This window comes from Elephantulus edwardii, unplaced genomic scaffold (genome assembly GCF_000299155.1).
Source record: "Elephantulus edwardii isolate Elephantulus edwardi_28Jun2011 unplaced genomic scaffold, EleEdw1.0 scaffold00177, whole genome shotgun sequence".
In the NCBI taxonomy this organism is placed as follows: Eukaryota; Metazoa; Chordata; class Mammalia; order Macroscelidea; family Macroscelididae; genus Elephantulus; species Elephantulus edwardii.
The window spans coordinates 4,523,641-4,537,196 of record NW_006399927.1 but is presented as its reverse complement, the minus strand read 5'-3'; the positions used below and the strand labels follow the sequence as shown (position 1 = coordinate 4,537,196).

Below are 13,556 nucleotides of genomic sequence, written 5' to 3'. Positions count from 1 at the left end.
AAAGTGTTCAAGGCAAAATAATATGAGATTTAAAGACACAGAAGTAAGAACTATAACTGAAAAAGGCAATTTTTAAAAAAATAAGTTTTCTTTTAAAATATTTTAGGCTTCAAAGTGTGAACATCCCTTCAAAATAATGCAAAGCTGTACTATTTTTGTCAAGTTCATTTCAGTGACTTATATCTTTTATTATATTTCTATGTCCTTTATTTTCAGTTCTAAGCTAAATACTGTTTTGTCGTATCCCATTGTGATAAACCAAACCAAAATTATAGGGACAGTGTTTTCATCCTTAATCTCTAAATTGTATCTATTTGATTTTTTTTTTGCAGATGCTACTACTTTAAGCAGCATAATTTATTTACTTACTGAAAACTCTCAAAATTGAGTCTTAATGTTTTTGTTTTCTCTGAGACTAAACCATGAAGTTAGTCTTAAGCCTCATGCAGGTAACTCTGCGTCTTCTCAAAATTGTTTTTAGATTTGGATTGCCTCCTCTTTACAGAAAAAAAGCAAATAAGACTTTATCCTGTCTGCTTTTGAAACTTCAAGTTAAAATGAGGGTCATGGATTAAAATTTAGAAAACATTTCTCCTTTTACAGTGCTCTGCAGGCAAATAAACCAAATACAATCAGGGTGCGAAAATGCAGAGAGAAATGGGAAGAAGGTGTCTTAAAACTACGAAATCTAGTTCAGTTACTCTTGTGTTGCTCCCTTTTTTCTTAATTCTCCTGCCTCTGCATCTCTCACTCCATATGTGTTTTGGTCATCTAGCTACCACATAAAAACCTCTCATATCCTAATAATGTGTGAAACCCACTAATTTAATGTACAAAGTTTTGCCATGTTGTTTTGCCAACACCTGCACAAAGGGACTATTACCTCACAACACAGAGTAGATTTTACTAAAATCTTCCTTCGCATAACTCTGTCCCAGTCCTCATAGTAGCTACCCGTATCACTCTTCATGTTCTTTGAAACCTCACACCACTCCTCTCTCTACCAGTCTCCTGACTGGAGAAGATTGCTCCCCATTGTTCTCTCCTCTTGGGAATGATACTCTTTCCCTCACACAGTCATCCTAGGTCTGTTCCTTCAGGGGGAGACCAAGCAATTTCTTAGACCTGGGGACATTTTCCTCTCGAGGCTAATGTTCATATCATCCTGCCCAGTGAAGCAAAAAGATCTTCCTAAAGACTCACCCCAAAACTCAAGTGATGTTAATACTTGTCAGATAATAATTTGCTTTTTCCCACCCTTGCTTCTTTTCATCCCCTGCTGGTTTTTTCATTCCCAGTTTTTTCCCCTTCCTATGTGTAATATCTTTGTAGTTCTCTCAAAATCAAGTCAGAGGACAGACTATTTATGTACAATCAATGAAAAATACACAGGAAGGCTTTTACAGCTCGGCATTGTCCTCCTAGGTGCCCCTCCTATGTGTTACCTCAGCAAGACATTTATAGAGGTAATGTCCAGTTGTGAAATACTTTTACTACCTTGGAAAAAGTGCTTACATTGCCTTCAGTTCTTCAACAAAACAGGCTGCATCTCCTGTAATTTTCCATATTTTTACACTGATTTAATTGTGGGCTCACTATATGAAAGTAGAGTCTCATGCATTTCTCTGTGCCTGAGCGTTTGTACATGCTCACGTCCTCCTCTGCCATAGCTCAGCATTTCCTATCTCCACCTCCTCTCACTCATCACAGTCGGGGACTGAACTCTTCAACACCTGGAGTTTCTGAAAAAAGCTGTCCCGAAGTAATTCATCTTTGTTCTACCCACATGGAATTATGAAAATTTAATTTTGTTTCTATTATTCTTTGCATCAGTTTTTATAAGAGGATTTACAAAATGAGTATTTAGCAGTTAATACTAGTAGCTGTTTTGTATTCTATGTTAGAAATTAATTTTTTTAGTATTCATTTATTGCTGCATATTTTCTTCCCTCTCCTTCCCTTCCCTCTCCTCCGGTCCACTTTGCAATGCACTTCTTGATCCAGATTATTGTCACACATGTAATTTCTAATCATATATTCCTTTTGAACAGTTCCTTCCCCATCTATTCCAATGCAGTGTTCCTTATCTATCTACTCTTTTCCTATTCTCCTCCCAAACCCCCACTTCAGTCCTATTTTATAACAGTGGTATGCAGTATTTGTCCTTTGGTGACTGAGGTAATCTCTTCCAGGCTCACTTATGTTGTGTAAAGTTTTACAAGTCCATTATTTTTCAATGCTGTGTAATATTCCATTGTATGAATGTACCATATAGTTTTGCTATCCATTTGTTTATTGATAGTCACTTGGATTGTTTCCAGATCTTTGATATTGTTAATAATAACAGCAACAAACGTTCATACATCTGTGTGAGCCATGGCTCTGGTTTCTTTACTGTATATTCCCGGTAGAGGCATTGCTGGGTTAAATGGTGTTTCTATTTCCAACTTTTTGTGAAATAGCCAGATTGCCTTCCATAGCAGTTGTAACATTTTACACTCCCACCAGTGAATGAGGGTTCCTATCTGTCCTTAATTGCACCAACATTTGTTGTTTGCTGCCCTGTTGAACTTTGCTATTCTTGCTGGGGTAAGATGATATCTCAGAGTTAGGCATTATTTTTTTAAACAAAAATATTCTCCATCATATTCCAATACCACTTTGATCGGGTGTTGTTGTTGTTATGTGCTGTCAAACCTCCAGCAAGTATGCAGAAGCAGTAAGTCACACAGGAGGAGATTGCCCCTCTTTCTCAGCAGAGCATCTGATGAATTAGAACCTCATGCCTTTGGCTTGCCAGCAGAGCTTCTTATCAACTAGGCCGCCAGAGCTCCCCATCTAATCGCATGGAAATTTAATATGCCTATAAGCCTATATGATGTATGATAAATAATAGTTCACAACTTGCTGGATTAAGGTAATTTGTGTAAAGTGGGAAAAAATGGCATCTAGAGATTTTTTTTAAGTGTAAAACCCAAATCTGTTGATGTCAAGTTGATATGAATTGGTAACCATTCTGTAGCACAGAGTAAACTGTCCTGAAGGTTTTACTTCCATTGGCACAATCGCTTATTTACTGAACACTTACTTAACATTACTAAACACACAATCTAAGGCCAGGACCGATGACAGAGACCTAAGTCGTATTCCTGCCCTTGGACATGCACCATCCAGTGAAGCAGCCAGGTACATGATGGCCGGGGGCAGTGTAGTAACTGCAGTGATTGCATAGAGATAGGAGAGGCGGTAACTCTTTTTCTTCTGGAGGAGGTCAGAGGGAAATGAACAGACAGGATGGTGCCTGTGTAAAGCTTTGAAAGATGAGTGCATTTTCTTCAGGCAGAGAAGGTGGGAGAAGGGCAGTCAAGGCTGAGGGACATAGTGTCGGGGCCAGTTATAGGGTAAAAACCAGGGTTCAGAATTTCTAGGCGGTAGTTTGTAAAGAGGTTGTCCTGAGATGACAGCAGAGAGGCAAGGAAGAACTAGATTGGTAGGGTCTTGTCTATTAAGCTAAAGAACTTGTTCTTTTCTCTTGCAAGCTTGTGATATGAAGCTTAGAAGTCTTGCACAATTTTCTGAGACTGCAATCTAGTTTCAGACTGAAAGATCAGAACACTTTTCTCTTGTTACTGCTTTTCACAAAATATTAATATTTTGTGTCTAAAATGCAGGTTCAATTTTCCCAATGACATTCTCCTATTCTATAAACTAGGTAATCCATTTTGGAGGAATATATAGTTTGAGCATTGGAAGAATATATAGCTCATGCAAAGAATTCAGTAAAACTATTTTCAGTTTTAGTGGCAGGACGGGGGGTGGCAAAGAAACATTCAGAAATATTTTCGTTTTCTCTTGTAGTAGATGCAAGGGGGTTTAAATGGTTTTTGGCAGGGAAGAGACACAGTGAGATTTGCATTTAAGAAATCTCACTCCAGAGGCAATATGCTAAGGGAAAATGTCTCTGGCAAGATATATTTTACTGCTCTGGAGTTTCAATTAAAGCAAATCCTTTTTTAAGCATCTTATGGCCAGACAGGACAGTAGGGAAAGAAAACTCGTTCTCATGATGTGCCATTCTCTGCCCGTGGGGTTGGATCACAGCAAAATGGTGTGGCCTCTCACTTTTTTTCTGGGACAGAAATGAGGAAGATAAAGACAAAGGAAACCATGAAATACCTTCCCATATAATTGCACAAAAGTCTGATGTTATTTAAATTATTACATTATACATCATTCTCAACTGCTGGTACCATTAGCAGACCACAGAAGAAACATTAGGAAATTCCAGAGCATTGCAGGATTTCGCCTACAGTATATTTAGCTTAATGTACTCTTGTTTTGCCTTTTAGAATACTTTATCATATTTTATCATAATTTTAAAGACTATCACTGTCATATTTATGAACAATAGCTCACCAAGTCTGAAATGTCTTCCAAAGGCTGTTTTAATGAGTCACTTTGGGAAGGCAATAAGATAGAAAGGAGTTTAAAAGGGCAGATGGATCACCAAAACCTTTTGGAAATTGAGATTTTGTGTCATAGGAATCTGCAGTCAGTGTTGTTGGTAAGATCTAATTTCAGTAGAACCAACCTAGAGTTTCATGTAATAATAATATGTAGAATGTTTTGCTTAATCTCTTTTCCTTCTTGGACTGTCGACTTTGTCAGGCTAGGAATGAAGTCTCTCTTTGCTCACAATCCAATCAACAGCATGAGCATGTGCATGAATACTAGCTTAGTGGAGACTAGTTGCATGAGTAAATGATGTTGGAATAGAGGCATTGATGTCCTGACCATCGAGTGGCACAGATTGTGTGAGACTGTGGGAGAATACTATAAACAGTGGGTGGGAGGAAGGGTGTGGGGTGCATGCTGAGTATCTTGCTAGGCTGCTAATCAAAAGGTCAGCTGGTCCATGTAAGGAGGTTGAGTAGTCCATTCCTGTAAAGCTTTGCAACTTCAGAGACTAACGGAAGGTCTCAGAATCAGAATTGACTCATGAGCAGTGGGTTTGCTTTTGGGGCTTAGGGTTGTGGACAAGAGGAGGCAGGAGTTGGCCAAATTTTCAGAGCTGCAAGTAAATTGAACTAGAGGTTATCTTCTTCAGAAAATGATGAAATTATATAAACCCAGTTTTGCAAGGGAAAATGTGTCAAAAGTAGATGAAACAACCACAACCAAAATCCTGGCTCCTTAGAAAGGGTTAGCCATGTTGTTTTGAAGAAATCTTACTTGCCAGCGATAATATGGTCTTTATTTTATTATCTAAACTCTAATTTTATTACCCGGAATCAGGAGTGGCATCCACTTTCTAAACAACATGCCTTTGGAAACTCTATGAACTTTAAAGAATGATGATAGTTATAGAAAGGCTCCGCTATAAGTCATGCTCGACTTGACAGCAATCAACAACTATTATAGCTTTTTTATGAGAAAGCTCCGATGGCCTATTGATTAAGGTGTTGTGCTGTCAACCTACTGCTGGGAGATTCAAACCCACCAGCTTCTCTGCAGAAGAGATGACATAGACAATCTACTCCCATGTAATTTAGAGCCTCTGAAAACAAATTGGAGGGTCAGCTATGAATTGATTCCCAGGTGAAGACAATAAGAGAGAATCCAAGAGAGTGTTTCCTTACTATGAGTAAATGTGAATATGCATTTGTTTTATAACAATGGGATGCCATTGTTATTGTTTAGTAATTAATGATTTTCTGATGATCTACCCTCTATGAGATGGATTGATTCAATGATTGGGGTAAATGGGAGTGTGTCAGAGTGAGATTGGCACAGGATAGAGCAGGGTTTAGGGCTCTTGCACTTAGGGTCACTATGAGTTGCAAGCGACTCAACGGCACATAACAACAGCATACAAATCTCTCTGCATTTCAATGCATATATAACACTACACTTAATATTGCTTTCTTTTCCAATAGACTGTAAACTCAAGGCAACCATAGGCTGTGCCTTTTCCATGTTCTCCTCTATTCTTGTTGTTGTTAAGTGTCATTAAAATGAACATGACTCATAATGACCCTATGAACAACAGACCCGAATCCTGTCCTACCCTGTGCCATCCTCACCATCTCTGACACACTTAAGGCCATTGCTGTACTCACTGTGTCAATCAATCTCATTAGGGGTCTTCTCTTTCGCTTCTCTCAAAGCATGATATCCCTTCCCAAGGCTCTGCAAAATCATTCTATTTCCATCAATATAGTTGATTGATACTATTGCTCTCTGTGCATGAAATAACAACTCTCAGTCTCTAAATACACCATAATTCACATGATTTATCTTTTAGCTCTGGTGGCCTAGTATAAAGAGCTCTGCTGCCAACCTGAAGGCACACAGTTTAAATCCACTAGCTGTTCTGCAGGTCAGTTCTGACTCAGAATAACAACAGTAATTGGAATATTAGACTTAATAGCTTCTATAAGAGATTTCACATCTATTAATATTAGGGATTGTTGTTGAGACCTGACCTGTAGCTGACCTTCCAGTGGGTGTCAGAGGCAGTTAATTGCACGGGAGATTTGCCATCGTTCTCCCATTGATCAGCTGGTGGATTTGAACTCTGTCCCTTTGTGATTGCAACACAGCTTCTAGAGATTATACATGTTAAAATAATTTTAATGATTAACTATAGAGTAACATATGAATATACTTACCTTACAGAAGTGGAAACATTAAAGATAAGACACAAGTTTTCTTTAACTATCCCACGAGCTTGTAGGAAGTCTGAGTTATCATTTTGATAGGAATCTATAGGGATTTTCCATGCTTTTACTTGAATCCAGTAAAACCTCACTGTCACTCAAAGACAACTGCTCAAAGGTTTTATGTGAGCTCCTTCTTGTGGTGATGTTTTAGTAAGTATTGGGGGGAAAGTGGATTTTTTTTGTTGTTGATGGTGGTTAAGTTTTTTTGTTTGTGTGTGTGTGTGTGTTTTAAACTAGACCCTATATCTTGATTGGATGGATGTGTTTTCTTGTGAAAATGCTCTGCGTGCTCCAAGGCGGTCTTACCCCATGCTCCATCATTCAGTGCCTTTCAGAACTGTCTTTGCTCCCTTTGGTCTCTCCTCTTGCTGAGTCAGCCAGTGCCCTAACTTGCCTGAAAAAACAGACTCTTCTGACACATAGCCCAGCCCAGTGCCTCATTGAGGTGAAGGTTCACTGTACCTCTTGGTGAAGCACAGCTTTAAGGACTGCCAGTGAATTGCAACGGGTGTAGCCAACAAGATGTCCTTCTTCATACTGACTAAGCAGAACTCAGTTCTTACTAGTGTTCTGACCGGGGATTCATTTTTCCCTGAGAGTTGCTAGAGCTTCATTTGACATGGGTGTTATGCTTTTCTTAGTTCAGTGACCCATGGGCCATGATCATCAGGCCCTCAGGATTTCCTGGGAACACACCCTACTACCAGCCAGTCCTTACTCCCAGTGATCCTCCTCAGGTTTTTGAGGCTGTGCTGCTTGATGGGGAGATGTGGCTCTTTTTCTCCCTTAGAGAAATCTGTTAGAGTGTTATTGTGTACTGTTAAATCAGAACAAGTCCATAACCGATCTTCCAGCGGGTTTTCATAGGCAGTCATTCACACAGATAATATCCATTCTTTTTCTGCAGAATATGCCACCAGAATTCACACCCTTACCCACTCATTGTGCTCCAGTCAGAAACCACGTAGCTGAACCACAAGCCAGTTTTTAGATGGCATTGTCTCACAGCAGATAGCCTATCTTCTTCCCATGGAGATACTGGTGGATTTGAACTGCCAGAGAGCTTCTGCCTTTGATTAGTAGTGCAAATTCCTACAGACTCTGCCCCTAGAAATTGTTAAGAGGTGCGAATCTCTAGACTTGTCAAGTTTGAATCTCTGAGGAGATGACCCAGCAATATACCTTAATAAGCCCTATTGGTACCAGCCACTGCTCAGGACAAAGGTGAGTCCTCACCTCTTGAAACTTTGTAACTTCAGAAACTCAGGGGTGGGGGGTGCCATCAATAGGAATTGGCTGTATAGCAGTGGCTTCTGTTTTGTTGTTGCCTAAAGTGTGAGAAGTTTGCACCCAAGGTGGTGTAAATACTTAAGGGTAAGGGAGTCACCAATGTTTAGGAAACAAGCAAACAAACAAATCCAAAAGAGGCAAAGTTGCCACTTTCCTGGAAGGAGAAATGACAAATCTGGCAATTAAAAAAAATTCTGTGATTGGCCTTAATTTACTGTAGACCCCCACCCCTCCAAGCTTCCTGACCTCTCTCCTCTGCTCCTGTGGGACATTTACCTCAGGATCCAGGATCCTGCACCCCCAACCATTCCGAGTCGCCACAACCATCTCATTTTTTTCTAGTGATCACATCCCTATGGGTTATGGAAAGCAGGCAGTGATTTCCGTTTTGATCAACGAGCCCTACATTTTCTGATTTGTGTTTAACCTGAGCACTTATGGTCTTGGCCTAGGGCTTGTGTGCAGCCACCCCCACAGCAGCTCCCAGAAAGGTCCTTTTTTGTTATTTGGTACTCAAGGCAGGAACCATTGATGCTCAATGATTTCCTCAAAGTTTCAGGTGTCTACTATTAGCATTTTGGTCACCATTTATTTTGAATTATTTGCATGCTAACAAGAGAAGAGTACAATTTGTTGTTTTATTTAGAAAAAGTAGCTGATCTTCCCTCTCATGTCACCATTTGCTAAGTGACTCTGGTACCACATGCATAAAGGAAAAGGAGGTGGGGGGAAGTAGGGAATTGAAAACTATACAATTATCCTCTCATGAACACTCATTCTTGTCCACTTCAAATACTGCTAAGTCCTCTGGGCCTCACTGGCTAGGAAGAGAATTGTTAAAGATCCATTAAAAAGGTTAACTTTGTAAAAGTACTTCCTTCAAAATAACTCCCTCAAAATTTACTACTATCAAGTCAATTCCAGCTTACAGGTTGACTCCTCCATCATGTTTCCGAGGCTTTAAAACTTAACAGGTGGAGACTGTCCCTCTTTCAAAGAAATATCCAAATAGGACAAGAATGCCATTCCATTTTCTAAGGAGAAATCTAAGAATTTATGTTAAAATTTCCCTTTTAAGAAAATGTTTTTATATCTGTTTCAATATGAAACATCCTGGTCATCCTGGTAGCAAAGTGTGCTGCTTACCAAAAAGGCTGGCAGTTGATTAACAGGATAATGACAGACAGTTTCCATCTGTAAAGAACTCAACTTCCTGGTGGTCAGTTTGGTAGATGGAGATGGAGTTAAGCTCGAGGGGAGTATTTCTAAGGCAGTTGCACTGTTGCTGGTTTAAATCCACCAGTGACTCTGAAGAAGAGAGAGATGAACAATTTCCTTCCATTATGATTTACAACCTCTGAAAACTTGCTGGAGGATTAATTATGAGTCAGAATCACCTGACAGCAATAAGTGTTTATTTTATATGTGTCATTGTTAGGTGCCATCGAATCAAGTACAACTCAGAGCGACCCCATGAACAAAAGATCTGCACCCAATTCTATCCTCACACACTCACACATCCTGACACACAAGAGACCATTGCAGCAGTCACTGTGTTCATCCACCTTGTTGAGGTCCTTCCTCTCTATCCCTCCCAACATCATGTCCCTCTCCAAGGAATAGCACCTCCTAGCAATATGTCCAAAGTATGTGAGGTGAAGCCTCATCATTCTTGCCTCCAAAGAGCACCCCAGCTGCACTCTCTCCAAGACATATCTGTTCATTCTCTTGGCTGTCCATAGAATGTTCAGTGCTCTTCTCTGACAACAGAGCTCAAAAGCGTCAATTCTTTTTCTGTCATCCTTATAACTATCTAGGTCTTGTATGCATAGCTAGTGATTGGAAAGACTATGGCCTGAATCAGAAACACTTTAGTCCTCAAACTGACATCACTACTCCTCAATAATTTGGAAAGATCCCCCTGACTGTGGATTTTCCCAATGAAATGGGTCTCCTTATTTCCTGACTGCTCATACCAAGGGTGTTAATTGTGGATTCAAGCAAGATGAAGCTGTTGACAGTTTCAATCTCCTCTCTACCCATTATGATACTGCTTATTGGTCCAGTGGCAAGAATCTTTGTTTCTTGATATTGAAGATCCATAGCAATCCATAATGAAGGCTTCATTCCTTGATCTTCTGCAACAAGTGCTTCAAGTCCTCCCTACTTTCAGCAAGCAAGGTTGTGTCATCTACATAACACAGGTACTCATGTGTCTCCCTTCAATCATGATGCTACACTCCTCATAGAGTCCAGCTTCTCGGATGATTTGCTCAGCATATAGATTGAACATGTATAGAGATAGAATATTTCCTTCCCAATTCCAAACCATGCAGTGCTCCTCTGCTCCTTTCACACAACAGCCTCCTGATCCAGGGATAGGCTCCTCATGAGCACAATCAAGTGCTCTGGGATTCCCATTCTTCTCAATACCATCCACAACTTGTGATCCACACAGCCAAATGCCTTTGCATAGTCAACAAAGCATCATAGGCTTTCTTCTGGTAGTCCTTACTTTCGGCCAGGATCCATCTGACATCAGCAATGATATCCTTGGTGCCACACCTTCTAAATCCCACTTGAACTTCTGGCAATTCCCTATCATCTATCTTTCTATTTATCTAGCTAGCTTGTGACTCATAGCAACCCTTTGTACAATAGCCCAATACCCTGCTCTATCCCGTACAAATATTGTCTCCAATATTACAACTTAAATTACAATAAAATTACAATTTTATTGTCTACCTCATTACCCCAGTCACTGAATGAATCCATCTCATTAAAGGTCTCCTTCTCTTGTGCTATCCCTCCACCATCCCAAATTTGACATGCCTCTCCAAGGACTAGGCCCCTCCTTGCAACGTGTCCAAAGTATGTCAGACTGAGCTTCAGAATCCTTGTCTCCAAGGAACATTCTGATTTCACTCTCTCTGGGATGAACCAGTTTGTTCTCCTAGCCATCCATGATTTATTCAATACTCTTCTCAAGCACCACAGCTCAAAGGCATCAATTCTGTTGTTATGTATTGTCAAGTCACCTGTTACTCATAGTGACCCTATCTATAATAGCTGTGAACCCTCCTCTATCCTGAGCCAACCTTATTGTCTCTGACACACCTACCCCCATCACCCCAGTCACTAAGTCAATCAATCTCATTTAGGGTATTCCTCACTTTCACTGTCTCTCCTCCCTCTCAAGCCTAATGTCCCCATCCAAAGACTGGTCTGTCCTTTTAACATGTACAAAATGTATCAGATGAAGCTTCAGAATCCTTGCCTCCAAGGAGCTGCCTGGTTTCACCCTTTCCATGATGAACCTGTTTGTTCTCCTAGCAGACCATGAAATATTCAACACAATTGTTCAGCACCACAGCTCAAAGGTATCAGTTCTCCTTCTATAATCCCTATTTGTTGTCCAGCTTTCTGATGCATAGCACATTAGTGTGACGACCATGGCCTGGATCAGAAGCACCTTAGTCTCCAGACTGCTCTTCATTGCTCTTCAGTACCCTGGAGAGGTCCCAGACAGGAGACTTTCCCAATGCAATTCATCTTTTGATTTTTTTGGCTGCTGGGACCAAGAGTGTTGATTTTGTAACCAAGCAAACTAAATTTGTTAACAATATCAATCTCTTCACTATCATAATACTATATATTGTTGTTGTTGATTGCCTTCTAGTCAAGTACACATCATAGTGACCCTATGAACAAAAGGCCTAAAGCCCTTCTACAACTATTAACATTTATCAAAGTTCATTGGGTTTCCAAAGGCATGTTATTTAGGAAGTGGATGCCACTCCTGCTTCCAAATGTGTCATAATATGTTATTGTTTTTATATGCCATTGAGTTGCCTGTGATATATAGTGACTCTGTATACAGCAGCTCTGAACCCTTCCCTGTTCAGAGCCAGTCTCACTAATTCTGACACACCAACCCTCATTACCCCAGGTACTGTATCAATCCATCTCATCCGGGGTCTCCTTCTCCTGCATTGTCTGCCCACCCTTCCAAGCATGATGTCCTTCTCCAAGGACCGATCTCTCCTGGCCACATGCCCAAAGTAGGTGAGGCACAGTTTCAAAATCCTAGCCTCCAAGGAGAGACTTGGTTTCACCCTCTCCAAGAAAGATCTGTTTATTTTATTGGCAATCCATGGTAGGTTCAAAACTCTTATCCAGCACCACAACTTGAGGTATCTCTTTTTGTGTCATCCTTAGTCATTGCCTAACTCTCTTAAGCGTAACAAGTAATTGAGAATACTATGGCCTGAATTAGGTTCACCTCTGTATCTAGACTAATATTGTTGCTGTTCAACACTCTGGAGAAGTCTATGACAGCAGATTTTCCCGATGCAATTTGTCTTTTGATTTCCTGACTGATGGTGTTAAGAGTGTTGATTGTGGATCTGAGTAAGCTGTAAGTGCTGACAACCTCAGTCTCTTCTCCATATATCATGGTGCTGCCAATTGTCCAAATGGTGAGAATTTTTGTCTTCTTGATGTTGAGTTTCAATCCATATTGAAGATTATAGTCCTTGACCTTTTGTAGCAAGTGCTCAAGTCCTCTTCAGTTTTAGTAAGCAAGGTTGTGTCATCTGCATATTGTAGGTTGTTGAGTCTTCCTCCAAATCTGATGCCACAATCCTCTTCATAAAGCCCTGCTTCTAGAATGATCTGTTCTGTATATAGATTGATAAGCTATGGGGATAGGATACATCCTTAATGCACTCCTTTCCTGATTTTGAACCATACAGGTGTTTCTTTGCTCTTTTCTGAGAACTGCTTCTTGGTTCAAGTATAGGTTTCGTATAAGTATGATCAAATGTCTGGGATTCCCATTTTCCTCAAGGGTAGCCACAATTTATTGTGATCCATAGAATCAAATGCCTTTGCATAGCCAATAAAACACAGTTAGACATTCTTCTGGTACTCTCTGCTTTCTGCAAAGATCTATCTGATGCTGGCAATAATGGCCCTATGCAGTGAACGGTGGGAGTGGACTTGAATCGGGACACACCCCTGCATCTCTGATCCGCGACCCCCATCTTCAGGTGCTGCATTGCTCCCCCCCGACCCGGCTCACACCCACCCCCGCCAGCTCTGAACTTTGGACTTAAAGAAAAGGGGGGGGGAACCCAACAAAAACAAAGACGAGGCAGAAGGCCACGCAGAAGAACAGAAAAATGTGGACCAAGTTTGTTGCATATTTCAACAGCACTTGAAAAAGTTGTCCAATATTGAAGATTTCGTTTCTTTAGAATACAAACTGCTGTTTGGCCCTACCACATTGGTCCCATCAACCTAAGCAAAAGGAAGGTACTGGACATCTTTGTGGAGAGGTTGTGACATCAAACCAAGAACCAACTAGCACCTTCATTTTCGACAACTCTTCCACTTCAATGTCTTGAAAGAAGCAGGGTGCCGCACTCACCACGCAAGCCCAGAACAAGATATCTCCCCCAAAAAATGACACATTAGCAATGGATTTCATGAAGCCAGAAAGTTTGATGGAACTTTCTGATGCAGAATTTAGAAAAAAGATGA

The 13,556-nt window shown here is 40.4% G+C and overlaps 1 protein-coding gene across 1 annotated transcript in view; it reads left to right on the top strand.

Moving 5' to 3' along the window:
• LOC102850783 (protein FAM19A1-like) overlaps positions 1 to 13,556 on the top strand; it is a 1,008,886-nt gene that overhangs the window by 43,457 nt on the left and 951,873 nt on the right. The window lies entirely within an intron of this gene.